We start from the raw sequence: 26,958 nt of genomic DNA, 5'->3' as shown, positions 1-26,958 counted from the left end.
TTTAGAATAAACAACTACTTGTACCTCCTTCTTATTATCTGCTCCAGATTCCAAATACCAGATAGAATATCTAATAGGATGTAAATAGGTTTTATGCTCATCTCTAGGTGGTAGAGCTTCACAAAAGTGTCTAGACCTTTCCATTTTTGTTTTGGAAAGTATAGCAGTTAGGATTATGGTAACTATTATACTGCTATAGGATTATTTACATAGATTATGAAAATATACTCAAAATCTCAGTGATTTAAAAAATCTCAACAACTTTATCACTTTCTTTTAATGCTCCATTGTCCATTAGCTGTATGTAGACTCTGCTACACGTTGTGTTCACCGCAGTGAAGACAGCCACTCTATCGAGGTGCCATGTAGAAGACAAAAAGTCCTAGAGTCCTAGAGTAGGGGTCCTCAAAGTGGAGTCTAGGAATTCCTGGATATCGGCAAGTTCAAAACAATTTTCATAACATTAAGATGTTATTTGCTTGTTTTTTGTTTCATTTTGATAATGATATAGTAATTCACCTTTAATAATAATAATTACAATAATATATTAATGATAATAACATCCCATAATAATAATTAAAATATATTCATGATAATATAATACCTCTTAATGACAATGTACCATTCTAAATTACATGAACAGAAATGATCTCATTTGATTATCATATTCTTGAGAGATAAATATTAATAGCTACCCACATCTATACCCACAAACTTTATAGATAACAAGACTAAAATAGATATTTTAAGTACAAGTTATATATCTTTTTTTTTTTTTTTTTTTTTTGGAGATAGGGTTTTGCTCTGCTGCCTGGGCTGGAGTGCAGTGGTGTCATCATAGCTCACTGCAACCTCAAGCTCCTGGATTCAAGTGATCCTCCTGCTTTGCCCCCCACAGAGTGCTAGGATTACAGGTGTGAGCCACTGCCCCCAGCCCATATCTCCTTATTTTTTAATGCTGCTCCTCTTTCTTAGAATTTACTTCTCCCTGTTCAGCATGGATTTTCTGTCCATAACCTAAACATATTTTAAAATTTAGCTGAAAAGTTATTGCCTTCCATTGGTTTATTTCCTCTTATTTGTGAGTTCTGCAAATTATTTATATATTCTGGATACCAGTCTTTTATAAGATATTAGGATGTGAAAATATCTTCTCCTAGTTTCTGGCTTGGCCTTTTATTCTTGTAATAATGTCATTCAAAGAGCAAAGTTTTAAATTTTAATAAAGTCCAATGTTTCAATTTGGTCTTTTAGCACTGTGCTTTTTGATACCATGTTTAAAAAATCTGGCCAGGCATGGTGGTTCACAGCTATAATCCTAGGACTTTGGAAGGCTGACGTGGGAAGAACTCTTGAGGCCCGGATCTCTTGAGACCAGCCTGAGCAACATAGACCACATTTCTACAAAAAATAAATTAAAAAAAAAAAATTAGCCAGGTGTGGTGGTGCACACCTGGGGTCTTAGCTACTGGGGATTAGATAACCAACATAAGCCTTATCTTTTTAGAATTCTCAAAAATTCTTAAGAATGCAAAGAGTCCTAAGAACAGCAAAAAATAAAGGTTAAGAACTGCTCTAGGATTGCTTAAGCTCAGGAGTTTGAGGCTGCTGTGAGCTATGATCACATCATTGCACTCCAGCCTGCACAACAGACCCTGTCTCTTCAGAGGAAGGAAGAAAAGAAAGAAGAATTGGTCTAGTGGGTCTCACACCAGCAAATGGGATCATCTGGCTTGAAAGACCCCATCACGATTGCTTTCATGTCACTGGCCTACAGCAGTCATGGACCCACCCTACCAGAAGGCAGTCAGGTAATTCTGTCCAACAAGGCACAGAGCTGGAAATACTAACAGAACAGCATTGATGACCACCACAGCAGCCACACCCTGCCTCCACCAAGACTCACACTGAGAGAAAGTCCCCAAAGGAACGGTGCACAAGAGGCTGGAAAACTTAAACTATTATAAAAACCCACCACATACTCCGTGCTTCACTATTCACAAAATACTACCTTATAGTTTTTCCAATTAGAACAAAGTACTTAAAACTGTCTGCATACAAGAGAGGTTGTGATGTATCACCCACACAGCTATTTTGGTCCTTGTAGGTTAGAAATTCCAGATTATTCTCCTAAACATTTATACCTTCCCATTTCCAGATTACTGCTGGAATCAATCTATTTATCTATGTTAAGGAGAGAATGGATTGTATGATACATATAAATGGCTCTCAACAAATCAGAGGCTGAGAACTTAAGAACAGAACGTTGTTGTTATATTTTAAAAACCAAAATTGACGTTTGTGCATTGTAGTTATAGTTGGTACTACTGCACAATCATCCTTATCCATATTTCAATAAGTCTAATTCAGTTTGTAGAGCTTCAAATATTGCTTAATGAAGAAATACTTTGAGTAATTTATGTTTGGGATGGTTTGTAAATATACAATGTGTCACTTAACACAAACACAATTCTTTGTTAAAGAAACACTTTAGCATAATTAATATTTTGTGTCTCAGATGAAGCTATAAACACTGTATTGTTAGTTATTGAAGAGTACCACCTATGAAAAATTATTGTTAATTCCCAATGTTGTCAGTTTTCTTGTCTCCTCTTAATTGGCTAGTTTTAATCTGCTGTGTGGGAAAATCAGATAATACAGCTTACTAGAACTATATTCAAAAAGACTCAACAACCTGAGTAAAGCCTGAATTATTCTCTTACGAGTCAAGTATATGAGCTTTCATCTACTTATACATACATCATATACATTATGGCATTTATGTGAGAGCAGGTGAAAGTAATTTTTTACTTATTTTCTTTACTTCCTAGATTTGCGCTATGTTATAAATACTTGAAATTAAGTGATAAGTAGTTTCTAGATCAGTTAGAGTTTACTAAATTTGGAAAGACACATTCAATTGTGAAAGAAGAGAATTACAAAATCACATACAAGTAGATACATGGTAATAAACATAACTTGCAGAAGGAACATGAAATAAACTGTACAGCTTTAGTTCTCCTAAGATGTGTTCTTTTTCTTCTTTTTAAAATAAAATAGACATTTATTACACAAGTAGAATATAATGACAAGAATCACAAAAATTATAATCAGAGATCCTGAATTTTATTTGAGTTCCTAAGAGTCTGGCATGTGCTTCTGGATTTACAAAGAGCAAACATTTTCTTAATAAATACTTCTCAAGACCCTGAAGAGTAAGTGCAATTGTTGTCTTTATTTTACAGATGAAAAAAATTGAGGCTTAGCAAGTGAAGGTACAGATATGACTGCAAAATCTGTACAATTAACTGCTCATTGTACTCTACTGTTTCTCTTTAACATGCTCTGGGCTCTGTGACCTTGGCTAAATTACATAACACCTAAGAATTTTACTGATTTATTCATATCTCTTTCCATCTATTCACTAATTTCTTCACAAATTCATTCAACATTTACTGAGTATCTACTAAGACTCAATCACTGTACAAGGAACTGAAAATATGCATCTGTAAAACTTTTAAAATATCTGTTATATTGGTGGATACCCCAGTTACTCTAATTTGATTATTACACATTGTATGCATGTATCAAAACATCACATGTATCTTATAAATATATACAACTATTATGTAATAGGTATAATTTAAATTAAAAAAAAATAAAATATTATAGGAATTAGCTGAAACAATGTACTAAAGAGGTTTTATATTCCAAAATGACAGGCCACAACCACTTCTGATAAAAATTGCCATGGATATGTTGCCATAGTTGTGCTTGTGCCATATGATTTTATCACAAATGTTTCAACCAGGGGCAACTGTTGACCCCAAAACAAGTCCTAACCCTGTCAAAGGTGATCCGATCCAAGAACTCTCCCCCATAGAGTCCTCTGTATTGGAAAGTGATTCACCTCGTCAATCAAATCCAGTCTCAGTGGGTTAGACTATGGAATGCCCAAGAAGAAATCCTCAGAAAGTAGGACTGTGAAAAGCATACAGGCTAAAAGAATGATTGTAAGACTTTGGAAATTCTTTTGCATTCTGAAAGGCATTCCAATTTGGGATGACATCTATCCTGCACTCGTGAACATGCTGTCTTTATTTTCTTGCTCCCATGGCAAGAACGTGTCTCAGGTTCTTGGATCTTTCAGGTTATACATGAATATATTTTAACTTGCTTTCAAAACTGTAAAGCATATACATATGAAATTTGCCACCACTAGTATAATTACTAACAAGTGCTGCCACTTGGCCTGATTTCATTAAACAGCAGATTTAAATTTCTGGCTAGTATGTACTAATCTCCTTATGTGGTTATATTCCAGGATTCTCTCTCAAAGGTTCCTTTCTAAAATAATATTCAGCTCTTTTCTTGGTTTGCTTTAATCCATTTAGTAGCTCAAAACTCTGAACCAATGAGTGAGAAATATCCTTACTGACATGACTGTCAGTATAATTCTTAAGATTTGTCTGAAGATAGGTTCTGATATCTTATTTTAATCAGTTTTACTGAGGTATAATTTATGAGCAATAAAATTAGCTAATTTTAAGTTTACAATTCAAAAGACTTTTAACAAAATGTATATAGTCATGTAAGCACTAAATTTTCATGATGTAGAGTACTTTCATTCCCCAAAAAGTTCCCTCATGCCCATTTTCTGTTAATCCCTCCCTAACCTTTGAACCCTGACAACCGCTAATCTGTTTTCTGTCTTTATAATTTTGCTTTTCCTAGAATATTATATAAATGAAAATATAACATGGAGTCTTTTGCATTTAGCTTCTCTCATGCAAAAGACTGTTTTCAGAGTTATTTCGTATTTATAATTCAGTCATTTTTATTACTACATTTGTTTACAATGGTAAAAAGCTTATGAACAATTGAGTTCCTTCCTCTTTTTGACTACTATAAAATGAAGCTACTTTGAATATTTGCATATAAGCCATTGTGTGGATAAAAATTTCCTTTCTTTTGGGAAAACACCCAAGAGTTGTAACACTAGGTCATAGAGGAAGTACATGTTTAATTTTATAAGAGACTACCAAAATGTTGTCCCATCTAAATGAACCATTTTTGCATTCCTGCTAGTAATGTGTGAGAATTCCAGTTGCTTCACATGGTTGCCAACACTGGGGATTGACATTCTTTTTCATTTTAGTCACTCAAGTGTGTGTTTAGTGGCATCTCATTGTATTTTTAATTTTCATTTCCCTAGTAATTACATTAAGCATATTTTCAGGTGTTTGCCATCATTCTTTCATCTTTGGTGAAATATCTGTCCAAATATTTTGTCCACTGATTTATTGAGTTTTTGTCTTTTTATCATTGTTGTAAGAGCTCTTTATATATTCTGAACACAATCCTCTTATCAGATACGTTTTTTAAATACTTCTTCCCAATCTGTGGCTTTCATTGTGTTTACTCAATAGTATCTTTTGGAGATGAAAAAAGTTTAATGAGTATGTTTTCTGTGTTATATTTAAGAAGTATTTGTTAAAGCCAAAGTTAAGATTTTCTCCTATGATTTCTTCTACAAGTTGTCTGGTTTTATTTACTATAATTAGGACTATGAAAGCTTATGAATTAATGTTTGCATATGGTATGAAGTTAGAGTCAAGGATTATTTTTTGTATATAGATATTAACTGTTCAACATCAGTTAAAAGATTATTTTCTCATTTATTTACCTTGATAATTATCTTGAAAATCAATCAACCATATATATGTGTGGAAAAGTCTATGTCTGGACTCTTTTCTATTCCATTGATCAATATGTCTATCTTTCTGCCAAAAGTCACACTGTGTGGAGTACTGCAGATTTACCTCAAGTCTTAATATCAGGTTTGTAGATCCTCCAACTTTGTTCTACATTTTTCAAATGGCTTTGACTATTCAAATTTTTTTTTGCATTTCCATATAAATTTTATAATTGGCTTATTAATGTCCACAGAAAAATCTATGGGAATTTTGAGTGGAAATGCACTGAATCTATACATCAATTGACACAGCAATAGTACTGAATCTTCAAATTTGTAACATGCTATATTTCTCTTTTTATTTAGAATTATCTAATTTTTCTCAATGTTTTTTTTGTTTTCAGTGTTCACACCTCACACATATTCCAGTTAATTGATTTGTATGTATTTCATATTATCTGATCCTATTATAAGTGGTGATTTAAAAAATTAATAACCATTTGTTCATTGCTAGCATATAGAAATATAATTTTTATACATTGGCCTTGCATATTTCAACCTTGATAAACCCATTTGTTACTCTGATTTTTTTTTTTTTTTTTTTTTTGAGACAGAGTCTCACTTTGTTGCCCGGGCTAGAGTGAGTGCCGTGGCGTCAGCCTAGCTCACAGCAACCTCAAACTCCTGGGCTTAAGCGATCCTACTGCCTCAGCCTCCCGAGTAGCTGGGACTACAGGCATGCGCCACCATGCCCGGCTAATTTTTTCTATATATATTTTTTAGTTGGCCAGATAATTTCTTTCTATTTTTAGTAGAGATGGGGTTTCGCTCTTGCTCAGGCTGGTCTCGAACTCCTGAGCTCAAGCAATCCACTTGCCTCAGCCTCCCAGAGTGCTAGGATTACAGGCATGAGCCACCACGCCCGGCCTGAGTAGATTTTTAATAATTCCTCAAGACTTTCTACAAAAATGATCATGTTAAGAGAGTTACACTGCTTCCTTTCCAAGCTACAGGATTATTTTGTAGACTTAGTGGACTGGAAAGGATATCCTGAACAATGTTGAATAAGAGTGGCGGGAGTGGACATCCTTGCCTTATTCTTTAACTTAGAGAAAAAGCATTTCACCATATCTGAAGATGTTATCCATACATCTTTCAATGATGCACTTTGTCAGTTTGCAGAAATTCCCTTCTATTTCTTCTAGGGTGCTGAGAATTTTTATTGTGAATGGGTGCTAAATTTACTCAAATGCTTTTTCTTTTTTAAGAAATCTGTTAATGTGTTGAATTGCAATGCTTAAGTTTTCAAATGTTAAATCAAGCTTGCATTTCTGGAGTAAACCCATTTGGTTATCATATATTATGCTTTTTATTTATTGCTATATTGATTTACTAAATTTTTGGAAAAGAATTTGTACCAAATAATATTACACTGGATGTACCACAGTTTATTATTTATCCATTTACCCACTGAAAGACATCCTAGTTGCTTCCAAGTTTTGGCAATTATGAATAGAGCTGCTTAAATATCATGTACAGATTATAGTGTGGACATAAGTTTTCAACTGATTTGAGTAAATACCTAGGAGCATGATTGCTGGCTCATAGGGTAAGTGATGTTTAGTTTTGCAAAACACTGCCAAACTATCTTCCAAAGTGGTTGTAATCACATATGTATATGGAACTCCAGCTACTGAAAATACAAGTGATAAAAGAACATACCTACTTTCATGAAAGAAATGCAGATGAAGCAAATATGGCACAATATTAGTAACTGCTGAGTTCAGGTGGTAGGTATACGAATGATACATTCTTTCAATATTTCTGTATATCCACAAGTCTGAACATTTTCCTAATTTAAAAAATGGGCCGGGTATGGTGGCTCATGTCTAGCATTTTGGGAGGCCAAGGCCAGAGGATTGCTTGAAGCCAGGAGTTCAAGACCAGCGTGAAAATAGCAAGACTCCCCCCCCACACCCCCTGCAAAAAAAACAGAAAACTTAGACAGGAGTGGTGGCAGGCGTCTGCAGTCCCAGCTACTCAGGAGGCTGAGGCAGGAAAATTGCCTAACCTTGGCAGTTTGAGGCTGCAGTGACTATGATGCCACTGCACTCCAGCCGGGGCCACAGAGCGAGATCTTGCGCCCCCACCAAAAAAAATTAAAAAGCTCAAAACTCTTCTGTAACATCTCAAATAGTCTTTATGTTCTCTGGCATATAAAATCAGCCCTGATTTGTGTAACAAAAGGCTAAACCTTAATTTACAAATAAAGCATCACTATCTGAAGAGGTATGTAAACTATAATCACACTGTAATTAGCAACAGGGAATGCCATATACTGTGTATGTGCTGCTAGATTTCTTAGCTCCTCAAAGGAATATATATTGTATATATATGTATTTTTTATATTATGTGAAACTTGCCAATGAAATTTTTAAACAATGCTACCTTTGTAAAACTGTATTTTAATAATCTGCTTTTAGCATTTAAGATATTCTGAGAATATTGTATAGTCATCAGCACATGGCTCCAAAACAAATGATTCTGCCTTTTCCAAACACAACTAATTCATTTGTAAATTGGAAATGAATCTGTATATCTCAATGTAATAATAATCATCATAGTGAAACTATACCCACAGGCTCTGGGTGTTAGGAGCTTACCAAAATCTCTTCACCACATAACTAGGTCATGGGAACAACTTTCTAAACCCACCATGAAGGTGATTATTGATCTCAACATATTTTTCCTCATTCTTAATATTTTAAATGATGTGTCACAAACTATTCATATAAATTCTAAGCACCACTTTTGGCATTCACTGTCCCAATTCTCAGCATTACAGATGCCTCCCCTATCAGATGTACACAGGCCTGAAGGGGACAGTCTGGGAAAACAACTACTTCAAATGAAAAAAACTGAGAATTGGCACTTTAACATGAAGGCATAGGTTAAAACTGTAAGTTCTGCTTTAGCAATTTCATGCTGCAAAGTGTGTGTGTGTGTGTGTGTGTGTGTGTGTGTGTGGTATACCTGGCAACAATAACACAGGAGAGTGTAAGATAGAGAAAAATGGCAAAAGAAAATTCTACCTGTAATCCTCCCATATTCTGCTTATAGACAAAGTAATAGTTAATTCTACAGAAAACAATCTTTACTAAGTTTGTGATTAAAACAGGGGCACCTTGGAGATGTAGGTTGCACTGCTCTAGAACACCCCTGTGAAAGTCAGTAGAAGCATCTAAGGTAATTACTTATGGCTCCTGAGAGTTCAGTGTTATGTAATTCTACAAGACTTGAAAAAAGTGTTTAAAATCACACACTGAATCCATTGGTCTGGCACCTTTTTTCTACTGCTCTCAATCTAAGTCTTACTTCAAGAGTCCTTGGTGGCCATGAATCTGCTCTAACTTCTCTGTTGTAGAATGTGCGTACTTTGGCTATTATTTCCAAAGGGAAAAACTGGTTTCTATGGACTTTGAAGCACCCAAACTTGCACCAGTTCCTATATATTCCAAATAACATCCTGGAAATCTAATCTACCTTCTTGGACTTGAACCCCTCCTGTAATGAGAAACTCACTACCTCACAAGCAGCTGTTACATTTTAGAATGTTCACCTTGTTAAAAAGTTCTTCTGTGGGAGTATGTACAGGCCCAGGGAGCCTAAATAAGGAGTTTATGATCAAATTGCTATATGCAATCAGCACCAAAATGCAGGTGGTCTGACTCCAAGTGGAGTCTGAGCTCTTTATTTGCCCTTTAAGGATCCCTAGTTATAAGTCTGCCTAACAGGGGAGAATACGGATCATGATTACTAGTTTAAAATACTAACAACACCTCCTGCTTAATATACACAGAAGTATCACCATCATTTCAAGCAGGTACGTACACTTGTACATTGTTAGAGGTTTTGTTAATTCAGTTTTAATTTTCTTAATAGACACATTCACTTTCAGTGGGCTTCTTCAAATTATACCTGAGACTATAAAATATTCATGTATTGTCTATAAAATTAAATTTTGATCACAATTTTCTTTTTGATTGAGAATGACGTGGACATTTAAGAACCAATTTTCTCAACAGACTTGGCATTTTATTCAAAGTTTGTTAATATGTTCCCTTTGTTCCTTCCTATCTTTTTCCTTTTGTCAGGTCATTTGATGTGTATGTTTTGAGAAATTAGGTACATTGGATACAGTATCAAATACTCCTCCCCTATGGAGCTAACAGTCATGTGAGGAACACAGATATGTAAACATATAAGTTCCATTAAAAAGGCTAAAAGGAAAGAATATTATTTGGAGAATTAGTTTCTCACTCATATTTTTAACTACCATAGAAATAGGCAGTAGAAAAAACTGATGCCTAGGCAGGTGGATTTCAGTATCATTTCAGCATTACAAGTTAAATTTGTTAATAACCGAATGATAAATAAAAATTCCAAATTTTGAAGTCACATTTTGTGCAACAGAATTATCTCACGTTAAATAAAATACAGAATAGTGCTTCTCAAAGTGATTTCCAGGGTCCTCTGGGCATCACTGAGATACTTTTCAGGGCAGTCCCTAGAGGTGAAAATTATTTTCTTAACAATACTAAGATGTCATTTGTCTTTTTCATTCTCAGTCTCTCACGAGTGTACAGGAGACTTTCCAGAGGCTGTATGTTGTGTGATACAACAACAGTTTGAATGCAGAAGCAGATAGACGAATCCAGGTATCTTCAAATAAGCCAGACATTAAAGAGATTCACAAAAATGTAAAACGATATTCCCCTATTTTTTTGTTTTGAAAAACATATTCTTTTCTAAATATGTTATTTATGTTAACATATAACGGGTTTATTGTTTTTAAATAAATTACTAAATAACTATCTTAAAATTTTATTTTAATTTATAAAATGATCAACATTGATATATAATCCACATAATCACAAGCTCTTTGTTGCCCTGTACAAGTTCTAAGAGTATAAACAGATCCTGAGACTTAATTGCAGACTTTTTAACCCATGTCACTGTCACTTTTATTCCTCAGACATCTACAAAGTGTAAGATTTAACTCTAAAATTAGACCCTTTGCTGGGTTAATACGCAGATGTTACTGTAATTATAATGACCAAGTCATTAAAAATATGAAAACATAAACTCATGAAATTTCAGGAGCCCTAAAGGAACTCAGAGTCAACACTTTCAATTTACTAATGAGGAAACCAAGGCAAACACTGATTAAATAGTTTGCCATAAATCAAATTACTGGTTAATGCAAAAGTAAACCTAGAGTCTAGTTCTACTAACCCTTGCTCTTCAAGTGTTATGATTTATATAAAATATTCTTTTATTCAAAATCAACAAAATCATCGATTAAAGCAGTTTTTAGGTGTAAACTTTTTTTCAGGTTTCTATTTATAAACCAGGAAAAAGAAAACCACCAAAAATGTTAAGCAAAGCTGTACATGTCCATTGCTACAGAATCTGCATATTTTACATATTCGTCAGCCTTCCTTTGTACATTTCTAACATCATATACAGTGGGAGAAAAAAGAACTGGAAAAATAAAACTCAAAAGGACTGATGTTGTCCTTCCTTTCCACAATTATGCAAAGGCCAAATGTGTGCCCTGCTATTAATCCTCTTAAGAACTGAACATGACAAACATGATAACCAACATAAAAATGGTCTAGATCACCAAGCTAAACATTTTAGAAACCACACTAATTGTAACTAATTGTTTAAAATCCACATATATATATTATGTACAATTAATGTTTCTCCATATTTTATTGCTCCATTCTTCCTAAATAGAATTTCAATGATGCTATAAAATTTTTAAGAGCCACAGCAAAAAAGGCTAAACTAAAAATCTGACAACAGTACATGAATGTCTGTGATGTTAACAGGTTTCAACTCTGTGGCTTATTGACACTGGAGGTTTTTGGAGTAAGCAGAAAGTGATCAATGTATTGAGTGAACATAAACTTTTAGTGAGTCTATATTGTCATCATTTAGAAATCATACAATAATTTCTTCAAAGTATTGATATGACATTCAGTAGCAAACCGAAGCTACATTTCCTGTCTACTGCAGAAGGAACAGGAAGATAAGGGATAAGGAAGCAAAGAATGACAAAAAGGCAAGGAGAGAGAATGAGAGGAGGAAAGGAAAGTGGGAGGAAGGACAGGAAGGGAGCAATAGGAATGGGATATGAGGTTTCAATTAGTAAAAGACTCAAATTATCAGATAGATTAGCAGCAGGAAACTATTGACTCTCAGGCAATAAAGAAAGGTCTGAACTGCTTAAGAACAGGCCATTTAAATACCAAAGCACTAGAACAAAAGTCCAAATACCTGAAGCAGAAGTAATCTGAAAGCAAACGATTAAAGCGTAATTTTACTTTAGTTATTCATTAAGAAATATTTCTCTTCATACAAATAATAAGTAGGCTAGGAAAGTAATACAATAAATTTCTTTTGTTTAAGCCATGCAGTTTGTGATACTTTGATATAGCAACCCTAGCAAGTAACTACAAGGACTCTCTTTGGACCTGCTTCTCATTCCTCTAAGAACCCCGCCTATATCATATAAAATCCTCACTGTACCTTCACAATGAAGACATTATTCTAAAACCCACTTTTACACAAATAGAGAAAATGAGGCACAGAGAAGTGAAGCTAATGACTCACATTCCAAAAGTGGCAGAGCCAAGATTCAAATTCAGGCAGTTTACTTTAAAGTGTATGAGTTTAACCTCTATACACACTGCTTCTCACAGATGAGAACAATTCCTAGGAGACAAAACTTCACCAGGTTTTGCAAATAACATCTTCCTTCTAGAACCTGCTCACTGTTCCTCTTGAGGAAAATCCTCTTTCCCCATATATTTTCAACCTAGCTCCTGCTTCTCTTTTAGCCTTTCGTAGAATGGGTTGTGCCTCCTCTGTGTGCTACACAAGAGAAACACTTACCACATAGTAGTTTAATTGCTATTTACCTGTATTTTTCTCCCAATAGAATCTGAGCTCCTGGAGGAAATGAAATTGGGTCACACTTAATCATTTCTGTATCTGTGGCTCCTAGTAAAAGGACTCAATACATATTTGTCAAGTGAGTAAATTAATGCTAGTGAAGCCCAAGCCCTAGGAATTTTGTAGAAGCTAACTTTATTAAATATACACATGCATATTAAATACAGTATGTACATTTAATATATGTAAATATAGATAAGTATATAATCAATATTAAAGGATAGATTAAATTTAGCAGGATTGATACCAGGACTTTAACATTGGTGATCGTTAAACTTAGAAAAATTATTAATAAAATTATATATGAAAATGGAAACCCCTTAATTTCTCTAAAATTGCCTTTAAAGCAAATGGAATAGATTATTTTATGAACCATTTCATACATTAATGAATTTGGAATTGAAATACAAAGGAATTGATCTCCTAGAAGTCAACAATACAGCTAAACATAGTGAACAAAGCAGCTTTAGCTTTCTTGTGTATAACAGTGGTTAAGTAAGTTGATGTATTTCTTCCAACAAAAAGCATTTGGATCTAAGCTGCCCAACACATTTTGCTTACAAATTCCCTAACAACTCTAAAATACCATGGGGAAAGTGAGAGGTCAAAGACAGATGTGTTAGTTCAAAGAAGTGATTTGAGATTAAAAATGCTTCTTCACATATAAATATAACGGTATTAAGCAATTGACACCTAATATTTATAAGGAACTAGTAGGCAGTGAGAAAATAATATGTGTATGTGTAAGCACATTCCCACAATATGTTCAGATCTGGGGGTTCCTTTAAAAGCAGCTATTCTCTGTTAGGTTTACGAAATAAGATGTTTAAACCTTTGTAAACAAATTTGTAACAAAATGGTGTTTCATAATAAAAGAGATAGAAATTAAGAGGTCTTTTCAAACTCTAGAGATGAATACTACTCAACATCAATATACTTGCCTTCAATTTCAGTACCATGATGCTTGAAGCTGTGAGTGGGCTTAAATATCCTCTTGTCTATGCTTTGCTTTCTTCTATCTGGTATTTGTAGGAGTCATTTGCAAAATTGGGAGAAGAGAGCAAATATAACAATGAGGATCATAAAAATGGAAAATAAGGATCTTTCTCATTGTAAAAGTCAGAATTTAGTAGGATCCATGCTATAGAATAGAGTAAAAGATATGAATTAGCAAAGACCACTTACAAATAGAACAAAGTTAATTTTAGAAGTCAAAGATAAAAAATATAAAATTATGACTTCATTAAAAGTCTAAAGGCAGGTTTTATTAAACAGTACTTTCCCTTTTCTCTTTGGGTTTTTCCACTTTAATTTTTATAAAATTTAATGAGGCCAAAAAGAATGCCCCATAATCACAGGTATAGAGATCAAAAGGTCTGAAAGCAGACAAACTTAGGTTGAAAACTAAGCTCTGCCCTTTATGCACCATCTAATATTAGGTACATTCCTCTCAAAACCATTCCTTCCTCATCTGTAAAATGGGAATAAAAATTGCTCTCATTCCTAAGACTGGTTTGAAGACTAAAGGAAATCAGGCTTCCAAACCACCTGGCATCATGTGTGGTAGATAAACAGAGTTTGCAATAAATGTTAGACATTGTGACTCTAAAAGTGGGTAAAGAATAAGAGAAACAGAAGCCTCTAATCCACTTGAAGAAACATAATGATGAAAACAGTGATAGAGAAATGGAATATTTGTGCTAAAAACGTTTTACACAGAATAGTCATTAATTAATCCTGAGAGGTAATTAGGCATGTTCATCAACTTTTTCCTAAAACATGTCTAAGTACTTCTTTGGAGTTCTTCCTTGTAATTAAAACAGGCAAATGTCCAATCACCAAACAAATTTAAAAATCCTCACAAGAACATGATATTTTTGGCTGAATCCATATATATCTCCATCTATATGGAAAACAATCAAACAACATTCATCTCATTCAGTAGATGAACAATAATTTGTTATACACCTCCTTTGTATGCACAATCTGGTACAATGGTGGTTACCAGTGAAAATCCCAGTGGATTTTTCAAGCTCAGGTGACATGGACTGTGTAAGAAGGTTATGCATGCAGTCTGCACAAGCTGCTATGGGAACACGGGCACAGTGAACTTGAAGGGGTAGTGGCATCTGACAGAATCACCCTGGCAACCGCAGAAGAAGAGATGGGAGGCTACAGCAGAGCTGACCCCATGGCACCTCTGTGCAGATAAAAAAAGGTGTTCCTTCTTCAATATAATTACAGAAACGTGTTTTAATATACTTGATTATATTGGAGAAAAATGCTTTGCTGTTTTGTCATAATAAATACACAAATATTCAAACGTGTGTGTGAATGTGAGTGTGAGTGGGTGTACATGGCACAGTGATCTCTGAGTTTGATGGGGACATATGTGTTTGTAAATTTGTGTATCAGTGCCGGTGTGTGTTAGTGTGTGCCTGATCATGTGAGAGTGTGTGTATGTGTGAGTATGGGAATGTGTGTCTGTGCATTCGTGTGAGTGTGTAGACAGACCTTTACAAGGTCTAGCTAACATTTGAATGGTGCCCCTGAGATGTGGTGCTCTCCCACATCCCCAAACCTGTAGCAGCTCAAAGGGGACCTAACTAGAGTTACGAAGAAGAAAGAAGAAGCCATTTCATCCTTCAAATAATTGCAGATGGCCTTTATTAGTAGTGGCACTTTGTTGAAAAGAAGGAAATATAATAATATTCAAAAGACATTTCTGAAAGAAATGCACAGTGATGCCTAGTGACTTGGTCACTAAATGGATGTTGAGAATGGGCAAGCAAAGGAAAAGAAATATCATCTATCAGGCACATATTTTCTCCAAAGATTTAAAATTATCCATGGGAGTTGGGGCTTCCTCTGTTTTACAGAAAAATGTATACCTAGAGATGCTGTTTGCCAAGATCACTAAGTTAGTAAGTGATGAAATTGGCTTGAATCTAGGTCAGTCCAACTCCAGAATTGATACGTCACGACCCCATAGCCGTTCACCAAAGTCAAAAATTTGGGAAATGGAGGATGGCTTGAGGGGAAAGATAAGGAATGAATGAATTGTCTTCCACACTTGCTAAGTTTGAGATTCCCACAGCAGGTTTAAGGAGATTCCAATCTTGGAGTCACTGCCACACTTACAGGCTAAGGTTGAAATTCTTGATTCAGCAAATAGTGTTGATGGTTTCAGCCATGTCCTCTATCATTTAGATAAATTTATAACATGAGTTCACAGAAGAGCATTTATTCTGAGACATAAGATGTTTCTCCTTAAGAACATTTCCTTGCATGAATATCACATTTTAACAAGAGGCATTGATTGCCTCAGGAAGGAATTAGTAGACCAGGAATTCAAGGAGAAAAAGAATCAATTGAAATATTCACTTTCCAAAACAGAATTTGAGTCTCTTCCAGCCAGTCTTTGTGGGAAGAGAAAGAAGTTTTCTACATTTTGAAAAACCCCCTTTCACACATCAAGGATGAAATCTGGCTAACTCAGATCATCTAGTTTTAGTGCCAGATATGATGTAAGGCAGAGGTTCTCAGACTTTGGCAGACATCGCAATCACCTGAAGGTCTTGCTAAAACACAGCTTGTGGGGCCCATCCCCCAGACTTTCTGATTCAGTCAGTCTGGGGTGAGCCCCAAATATTTTCATTTTTAACAAGTTCTCATATGATGTGGTGTTGCTGGCACAAAGAACACTCCAAGAATCATTCATGGTCAAGAAAGTTCCCTCTAGATACTAAGCAGAAGCCTTTCATGGAAGGAAGAAAGGAGATTCACAAGGGACATAATTAAGTTGAAAACGATACATGAGTCTCTAAGAGAGACCTTCTGCCAAGGGGGTGGAAATGTAAAATACAGAAGCGATACTGGTAGGCTGAGATTGGGCTGGTGCTCTGCTACCTTTCTACACCCAGCATGATGCAGAAGTAGTGACGCAGGAGAAGGATGAAGAGGTCTCTAGACAGATGCATCTGACATAGTTCCCTGATCCCATCTGCCCTAGGTTTCTGTGCAGGAGACCCAGTAGCTCCTGTGTGCCCTGGAAAAGATGAAACACGTTAAGAATAAGGGTGAACAAAGAACGGACAGCCCAAGGACTCAGAGAGATCAGGGGTTGGCAAACTTTTTCTGTAAAAGGCAAGAGGGTAAATATTTTAGGCTTTGTCACAACTACTTACCTCTGATTTTGGAAAATTAGAACCAACAGCCTTAGACAATGAGTAAAGGAAGGGACATGGCTGGATTTGGCACAGAGCAGCTAGATTTTGCTTGCATGTTGTGGTTTACCGACCCCAGCTAGAAACCACAGGGATCTCAAAAACTAGAGGCAAAGGAACCTCCACCTTCAACAGCATGTATTAGTATTACAACCTGTAATGGCCAGACCTTGGTGGACAGAGACACAAGATAGAAGCCAACCATATCCCAGCAGAGATCAATGAGGACAAAGAAAGCACACAGACCAGAAATGTCTCCCCCCCTCATCAGGAGGACATGGGAATTTAGCCCTGCTCCCTGGGCTATCTTGGGAAGGAAACAGAAAGGAATGTGGACTCACTTAGAGAAGAAGCATTCCTGACATGAAATATGAACTTTAAATTGACTGAGGATTTAGTCAACTGTGGTTGCATTCCTCTGAAAGAGAACAATATAAACCAGAATGGCTGAAATAGCTTTATTTAGCAAAGTTGTTTTCTCTCTCCGTCATTGAGGGCAGGGTCTAGTTACTGATAAATAGAACAGAACAGTGTTTTTCTACATCTGAGTGTGATGTATAAATATCAACCTCACTACAAGAGAGAAAAAATATATCATTTCTGTTATCCTACAAGTGCACAGGTCCCTGCTAAAATTAGAGTCAGGATATAAAACACTTCCATAGAGCAAATGATGTCAAAAGTAGAGGTTCCCTTAATTCCTCATATTTATTGCTCTCAGAGCACCTGTCAAATTTTATTATGGCATTCTTTACTTTTCTAAACCCTCCCCACTAGACTGAAAGTCTCAGTTACAGAAATTACTTAAAAAGAGCATTTTCAGATCTCAGCAAATATCCAAGGTATAGAGTAGGTGTTCAATTTTTATGTTAGATTTATTTGATTTTTACATAAGTGAAATTAAAGTTGTTGCTGGGAAACCTCTTCATTAACTTGTTCTAGCAGCATCTACTTTAAGTGCTGCAATATAGAGAGACTGCTGTGGTTTACCACATCCATATATAATTATTTTTAATCACCTTTAATAAAAAGGGCCAAAAAGTTGTGCTTAGAAATTTCTCTTTCCAGAAGGCTATTAAAAACTTTTATCTGAATCAGTTTTTTAAATGACTAGTCCTAGAAATTCTTTTGCATCTCCACATCCCATTCTATATCTGTTTCTATCTCATCCCACTATTTCAAAAACTAGAAAACCTACCAATACAGAGCTGGATTATACAAGTAATTTTACATCAGCTAAAGGGTCCCATTAAAAGTTTCTCGGCTTCAAGACCCATGTTTAGAGAACATTAAGTATAGACACACAATTTGTCTAGTAGGACTTATGGTATACAGCTATCAAGGTTTCAAAAATGGAAAAAAAGTGAGAAAGTAGGAAAAAGCATAGCTTTATCTATCTTTCTTTGCAAACAAACACATCTTCAAAAGAAAAGGAAGGAGACCCCTTGTGCAAAGAAGTCCCCCTGAAATAATCTCCAGGCCCTCTCTATAAGAATGGGCTGAATGGATTCTGCCTCAGGAGTTTTGCCTGCCAGAATCAGCCTGCTTCCGGGAGAGGTAATGACAAGGTGCAACAGTAACAAAGAGGCAACTGTGCTCCAAGTCCATCCTTTCCATATCCCAAACACTGATGGAAAAGATAGGGGCCACAGACAGAGAGCCCATCAGAAGTCTTTAGCGAAGGGAGTTATTTGTGGCAAGTGAAAGAAACTCAGGAGAAATAAATGCTAAAATCTTTTACTTTGGAACTTTTCTGAACCAACCAAGAGCACAGAAGAGAACTAATATGCAGGAGTATAAAATTATTTTATTTTGAGTTATATGCTTAGGATATGTTCTGAGAGACCTAAAAAAGTATCAAATCCCTCTAATTGGTTTAAAATAACTAAGTTGAAATATCTAAATTCATTTTCTTAAGCTTCTAATTTCCGTACACTGAAGTTGAACACAACACTATGTAATAGTGTTGAATTGCCTGCCTATCTCTAGAGTTTTCTTATATAAAGACCAACAGCATGTTTGTATGTTCTGTTATTAATACATGGATCATTCTTAACTGACACAAGGATGTTAGAAAGGACAGAACATGTGTGATGAAAAATTAGAACTGATATCCAGCAGCTAAACACTTACATGATATACAGATATCTATTCTGAATAGCTGGTACCTGTGCTGAACCTTTGAAATGTTTTGAGAATGACCACCCAGAATAACAAAGAGTTTAGTTACTAAGAGGCATGAAACAGTGAGAGTTGAAGCTGGAAAGATTGTGAAGAACCTGAAATATCTCTCTAAGGATTATGATTTTATTCAGGAGAGTACATACATAATTTCTACATACATGTGCATTTACATGAAACATGCTATGCTGATGAGATTATTGAGCAATTGCTAATAGTGAGAACAGCTTTCAGAAATCCTTTGTACATTAGCATGTAAACCAGGAGGAACTTCACAGTATTATACTGCAGTTGACTGTTTGATTTTGTGATGTTCTAGTGCTTTTAATTTACCTCTCAATGTTTATTTTTAAAATTAACCTAAGAATATTTAGGTTTAAAATTTACAGCCTATAATTAGTTAGTAGAGCACTGAAAACTCCTGGCTTTTCACAGAAGCTACTTGTTTGCGCTGGCTAATTGATATATGTGAATGAGAGAAAATAAGGCTCAAACTTTTCTTAAAATAATCTTCAGAGCTGGAAAATGTCTCACATGAAAAAATTTTAAGTATAATTACACAAAATGAGAGTTAAAGTAATAAGCATGAAAATTTTGCAATTAAAAAAATGTGGGGACTGGAAAACAAACTGTTAGAATATGGTTACTGCTGGACTTTTAAATTATGCAACTTAATTTGATATTTTTTAGATTTTATCATTCTTAATTATCTGCTAAAATGTTAAAATGGTCAATTCAGCTTTCTTTTCAAATTTGTAATAGAAAGCTAGTGGATGAACTGTCCGGTTATCCTGAAATGCATGCCCTTTTTCAATTATTTGAGCCATTATTGAAAATTAAAGCTTACACTTGCATATATGCAGGCAGACAGGATGCAGGAAGCGGGCTTTGTGAATGCATTATTCCATTTCCAAATACTCCACAGGGCACAAATTCTCCATCCCAGTATTTCTCTAAGTGTAAAGTCTGCTTTTCAGAATAAATCATTTGCACACAAGCTGGCAAGCATAATATCCTGATGGACAAGAGCAAAGACCAACTTTCCCTTCCTTGTTCCTTTCAAGTAGAAAAATCAATTGTAGATGGCCTTTCTGATCTGATTTTTTTTGACATATATACAAGAAAATAACTTTCCCTATTGCTAATTTAAAATAGAAACTTGGAAACATTACTTCAAAACACTTTTGCAATTTTTCAAGCACGAACAGTTTTTTCTCCACCTTCCACAATTCACAGCAATCCTTTTGAAGATAGAAATATCTTCTCTCATTACAAAATAATGATCTGTTCTTTTATAAGTTGTAGGAAAATGCTACCTAGATTTTATACATCAACTTTTACATTTTAAACATTCTCATTCCAGATCCTTATATAAGTGGACTGATTTCTTTATTCACAAACTTGATTCACGAAGTTTTTAAATCTGCACAGGAAGTTTGTGTGTCTGTTCCTAGATTTCTCTTTATGGGGTTTGGGGTAGTCTTCCTGGAATTCACTTTATTGACTGCAGTTTTTTATTGTTATTATTGTTATCATTAACTTCCCCTAGATTTCCAGAAAATCCTGATTAGAAATATATTGCTGTGTTGTAAGAATTTACCCAAACCAAAAGCTCAATGGAAAACAGGTGTTCCCACTTTCACATATTACCATGACAGAGAAGTGAAACCCAAGAAAAGAAACAAAATTAACCAAATATAGATGTAAATTCTCTCCTACTTAATCTTCTTGTCTGCAGAAATAATTATGGTAAGGCAGAAACATTACTATTGTTTAAATTATCTCTGCAGATTAATGGAATATATTTTATCTTATTTTGCTTTCAAAATGGCATTCTGATTTAATATATTTTTATTTTTGGCACTGTGTGTTAAAAATCATACAAATTTCAAATTAAGAAAATGACATAAATCATAAGTATTTGTATTTTCATATTTTAATGTCAAATTGTTTAGTCTGTATTTACTTGCTCATGAGATTCATTATAAATTACCCACTTATAAAACCTATATGTTTTTCATTAGGCATATGAAGCAAAATCCAGTTCTGTGTAGTATTTATTTTTATTTGGTTGCTATTATTATCATGTTTCAATGGGCCATAAGTGCTGTTATTGCTTCAGTATTTGAAGGTATACTTAACCCTACAGACCCAGCCCCAAAGCAGTTTATAAACATTAAACTCTTTTAAATATTTTCATTCCTTTTGGAAAATAAATTTTTAAAGGAAACATTTTAATATTAAGAAAAATAATATGGTCAATATTTAAGTTTTCTAACAGAAGAATTTGGTTACAATTTACTAATTTATTAAAAGTAAACAAGAAAGCAAAACTTTCAAGATTAGATTTCAGGGAAAATATAGGTTTGTGCATGTTTATTTTAATATAGTTTTGAATATTAAAAAGGCTATTTTTTTAAGAGAATATACACATTGCTGGGGGCTAAAAAGAAGGTACAAGTTTTACAAAACAAGATACAAAAAAATTAAAATATAGCACACAATATAAAATTGATTCATATAATTAAATATAAATATTTACTCATACACTTAAATATTTACTTAATATATAATTAGTGTTTACATCAATTAATATGGGATTAATATAAAATCAGTTTAATTCAATGTACATAACCCACATCAAAACTGTCACAATGAATTGTCATGAAAAACAAGCTGTTCTTCCCCTTAAATGCACAGTATCCAGCAAAAGCATCCAGTCAGAACCTGCCCTTTCTCAAGCACCTTTTGTAGACTCCCTTGAGATTTTTCTCTGTGTTCTTGTTACAGTGCTGTCTCCCCCTGCCCTCACCCACCCTCCACTCTCCCACTGACTCCAAACTCCACCAAAAGTTTTAAGTTAGGTAAATGAGATGGTTTAAATTTCCTAGTGAAATCAATACCTCCTCTGTTCTGTGCACTGTCACCCAGCTCAGAGAAGGTGTCACCAGTGTGAGAAAAGGAGGGAGGAGGCAAAGCCTGCACTAAGCAGGCTGTCCCCTGCAAAGCATTTTTAATCAAGAGAAACCAGCCATTTTATTTCTATTTCTTTCTAAATATAGTACACCAAATTATATAAGAAAAAAGGCAAAAAAAAAAAAAAAACCAGGAAAAATATCATGCAGGATGTATTTTGAGTCAAGGTTGAAAACTGCCTGAAATTTTTTTTGAATTTAAACTTTCTGAATAGATTTACTAAGAAAAAATATCTAGGAACATCTAACATTTCTTACTCAAAAAATGTTTTTATGCTGTAGGATCTTTAAAGGTATTAACTACTTTAAAACTTCAATATTTCATTTCATGCTCTATTACATTCAATCAGAAAAGGCCAACATATTTAATGCATTGGTACTGCATCACTAACATTTTTACAGGCTTGTATTTTAATACTACTGCTAATATTAATGAAGTGGTGTGTCCAGTCTAGAGAAAGATCCCAAAATCTAGTATTTTAAATGAGCTATTCTCTAATTTTAGCTTTATTTTTTAAAAAACACTAAATACTTTATTCAAAGATAATAAATAAATTCACTGGTTTTTTTTTTCCTTTTCAAAAACAAATTATTTTCCATTTTGAACAATGACCTTACTACCACATGTCAATGCAGATTGATTAGTTGTGGACTCAAATCATGTCACTCAAACCATTAAGGCCTGATGTTTTAAAAAATTTCACCTATCTTGGCTTGAAGTTCATAAAAAATTAAAAAGAGAGAGTCACAAAAAATTAAAAATTAAAAGCACTGGTACTATATAGGAAAGCATCTCTGTATCTCCACAGTTCAGGTCTATGTAGCTCCTCAAAGCAGGACAGAATTTGTGTGTGTCTCTCTGTCTCTTAAAAGTGAGCATCTTTGATTCTTAAAACACATATAACCTACAATCGATATTTTTCCCAAAATATTTAATAGGGACTTAGTTTTATCAAACAAAATTTTCTTAAATTCACTTTTAGTGGTTTTTAAACTTTTAAAAAATCCTTTAGATTCTTCTATTTTAAGAATGCTACTGCCAGCACCCACAGTGCTTACCATGTATTGGGAATCTAGTACATAACATATCCGTGGCTGGTTGACTGGTTGGTTGTCTGTACAGATGGATGGACATATGAAAGGGAGAGGGAGAGAGAGGGAGGGAAGGGCTCTAATCACAAAACCTAATATATGAAATCAATATGCCTGAGTGAATCTGGCTGAAGAAGATACAGGGTTCTCCAAGAAACTTCTGGAGATCCTTAGGGTACAATTTGAAAATCACTCACTTAAGGAGGCTAATATTAATAAAAAATCTACTCAGGATTAAAAATATTCTGTAAAATTAAGAATGTTCCTTAAGGTAAATGAAATACCAAATATTGAACATGTTGATTATCACTTGTTAATCAACTCTGATTAGCAATTATTGAGTTCTTTGGTTGATATAAAATGGGAATATGGATTCCTTTCTATCCTTCAATTTCTCTGTTGGTGAAACAGGGATGATAGCTCACAGGGTGACTTTAAGGAACAAATGAGTTCATACTCGTAATGTGGTTAGAGCATTGACTAGCACCCAGTAAGCACTCAATAAATAGTGTCTATTAAAAATATCATTCCTTTAAACTATTTTTGCTGCTAAAAGCATAGCATGTACCATGCACAGTTTTTCATAAATTTCATTAACAAATCTAATTTAGCCAGCCTAAAAATCCTGGTTTTAATTTAATCACATATACTTTCATTTAATTTACACAATTATAACAATTCTGTTGAATTCTTCTACAACTTTTTGGCACTATTTTCTCTGTAAAGTACAAAATAAAGTCAAAATCATCGTCCTTAAGGATTCAAAGTATAAAAAACTTGATTTGCTAAGCATATTAAAATTTACAAAACATTTTCACATTGAGAACTTCACACTAAGTAGAAAAGGCCTAATTTACAAATTACAGATAAAAATCACTCCAGTTTGTAAAAGAGGATTCTGTGGTCTTAAGAGTTTAAACAACCTACCCAAGGTCACAGAACTTTCAGAATTTTAGGGTTTGCTTTAATTGGATGTGCATTTGTAGAAAATGTTATGCTATTCATGTATTCCTTGTTACTTTCTTTTATTCTTTCTTTCCTTCTCCCTCTTTTCCTTCTTCCTCTTTTCCTTTTTAAAATAACTTGTCTAAAGGAAGGCTTATATCCACAAGTGGAGATCCTGAGGCTCTTTTCATATTTAAAGCCCTCATGCATTCATCTGGGATGAATTGAGGTGGTGAAACCATTTAGAGGTACCTAGGGGAAGATCTAGGGGAAATGACAAATGCCTTACCTCTCACTTTCAGACACTTCTAAAATTCCCACTAATGGATGAGCAATCCTCTATTCAGCTTTTTACAGTGGAGAAATAAAATTAAACAGGGACAGATAGTAGCTATTCAGTTAATATTTGTTGAGCTTTTTTGTTTAATGGAAAGACCTAATGCAGAGGAAAAGAGAGGAGGTTATAACGTTTTCCTGTCCCTATGTATCTTTCAGTGGAGCTCAACTAAAGTATAGAGAGGGAGAGAACAGGGTCCTATTACACGGCCAGAGCTGGAAGAGGAAATGAAGGATCCTTCGTTTTTCATTTTTATACCTTGTTACTACACCTTTTCTTTACTGTGATGCTCACTGTATACTCTTCCTTCTTAACCATCACCTAATCTTCACATGTCTAAAATACATTTCCATTCTTGGAAAGAGCTATTTCACTTCACTTCCTCATTCTATCAAGCTGTCTTGCTCCAACCATGATGAATCTCCTTCTACCTAAAGTCATCATAGGTCTGTTAAACATGAGGATAGCTAACTTTCCAAAAATTTCAGAGCTGGCTTTTTCCTTAGTGCCTCCATAAATATACTCCTTTATTTATTAAAAAAAAAAATGAGTGCCTTGTGTGGCAGCCATTGGCTTCATAATATTTTTGAAAGTATAATAAATGACACTGATTCAAGATTCCTGAGTCCTTCTTCTCTAGTCTTACACATCTGCTTGGTTTAAGCCCCGAGCTTTGCTTGACTTGAGCCTAAGATCCTTAGACTAAAGTAATGGTATCCTAACAGATGTTCCTGACTCTAATCTCTCTTTTTTTATTATATCCTCTTGATTGCTGCAAATCCAGTCTTTTCAACATATGAATCTGAATATTTCTTGTCTATCATTAGTAAGTAATTTGAAGATCTCTGTATCCAACACGGTGACATCCAAATACCTTAGTGTGCCATGCAAGGTTTTCTGTGATACTGTCTCCTGGACTTACTCAGAAACCCCTTCCTACTCACCAAAAATCACCATTCTTTGTGTGGCCATGTGGAACTGCTCACCAACACATCTATGCCTGTGCACCAACCTAAAGTTCCCTTTATCTTTTCACTCCCTGGTGAACACATCCTCCCAGAATCCACTTAAATGTCATTTCTTCAGTGTGGCCTTCCATGTTACCATAATGTATTTTACTCTCCCTTCACAATTACCATAGTGGATTATAATGACTTTTTATAATTGTGGATTTGATGGTACCGGTTGTACAGGAACACAGATCATGTCTTGACTTTAGATCTTTTCCTGTGGGCTTGATAAGTGACGGTTCTCAAAGATCTGATATTTTTCCTGGTTTCCACTGAAATATCACTACATCTATCAATTCTTGCCTATTTTGGTTAACAATTCAAAATACTTGGTCCAATTTTGTGCTTTAGTTGTTTTTTTCACATAGTGAATGTATTATTCTTTAGTACACTATGGATTTGAACAATCCAAACCCTGGCATTTTATGTTTTATTTACCACTAAGGTGATTGCTTTATATGTCATCAAAAGTATTGTCTCTTTTCATATTAATTAGGAATTTAGATGTCCAGTGGGAAAGTATATCCTCTGGAATTAGAAATGACTGGGAAAAATCTGAGTTTAATTAACCTCAATATGCATGAGTTCCTCACTTTGTAAAATGGGAACAATACTATCTAAGTCATAGGGCTATTCTTAGTATTAAGTGAGATAAAATATATAGAGCCCCTTGAAGACAGATTGTCTCACACAGAATAATTACCTAAACTTCTCTCTCTAATTCTTTTCTGGATAATTTCTTCAAAATCACCACCATAAGCTTATTTTGATATTCCACTTGCTTTGCCAATTTAAATTCACATACAAATCAGACTCCTACCCTAATGTCGATGAGAACACCAGATATCTATTCATTATCATAATTTATAGGCCAAAATTAACTGTTTTGCATTAAAAATATAGTGGATACATGCTTAAACATGTAGCAATCTGCTTCATTCTTCTGCTAGCTATGTAATAAAACTAGTCTGATCACTTAATTATAACTGACACATAACTTACATTAACTGAAAAATTTTTATCAGCAATTGACAAGCAGATCTAGTGATCTATCCTAAGGGACACATGAGCTTATGAGGTATTAATAGAAAAGGAAAGAGAATATAGAGGAATATATCTGATTTTCTTTAACAATGATTTAAGTTCTCAATCTCAGAAACAATGTAAGAAATACATACAAATCAGTAAACCAACCAGGGGTCATATGGCATTACACTAAAAATTAGAACTATAAATAACCTTAAAATGCATTTCTGTAGCAATTAAAATTATTTGCACATCAACTGAAGTCATTATTTAAGTAAATAAGTTAGGAAAAAGTATTAAAATAAATTTGAATGTACATGATTTTATAGAGAAGTTTCAGTATCTAATAACCAATTTAGTCTATGTAATCTACCAATAGAGGGCTGGCAAAAGGTGTATCTTTGGCAATATTAATATTGTACAATTAAAATTTCTGATATTCAGAATT

The sequence above is a fragment of the Lemur catta genome, chromosome 4 (assembly GCF_020740605.2).
Source record: "Lemur catta isolate mLemCat1 chromosome 4, mLemCat1.pri, whole genome shotgun sequence".
In the NCBI taxonomy this organism is placed as follows: domain Eukaryota; kingdom Metazoa; phylum Chordata; class Mammalia; order Primates; family Lemuridae; genus Lemur; species Lemur catta.
Note: the sequence above shows the minus strand (reverse complement) of the source record.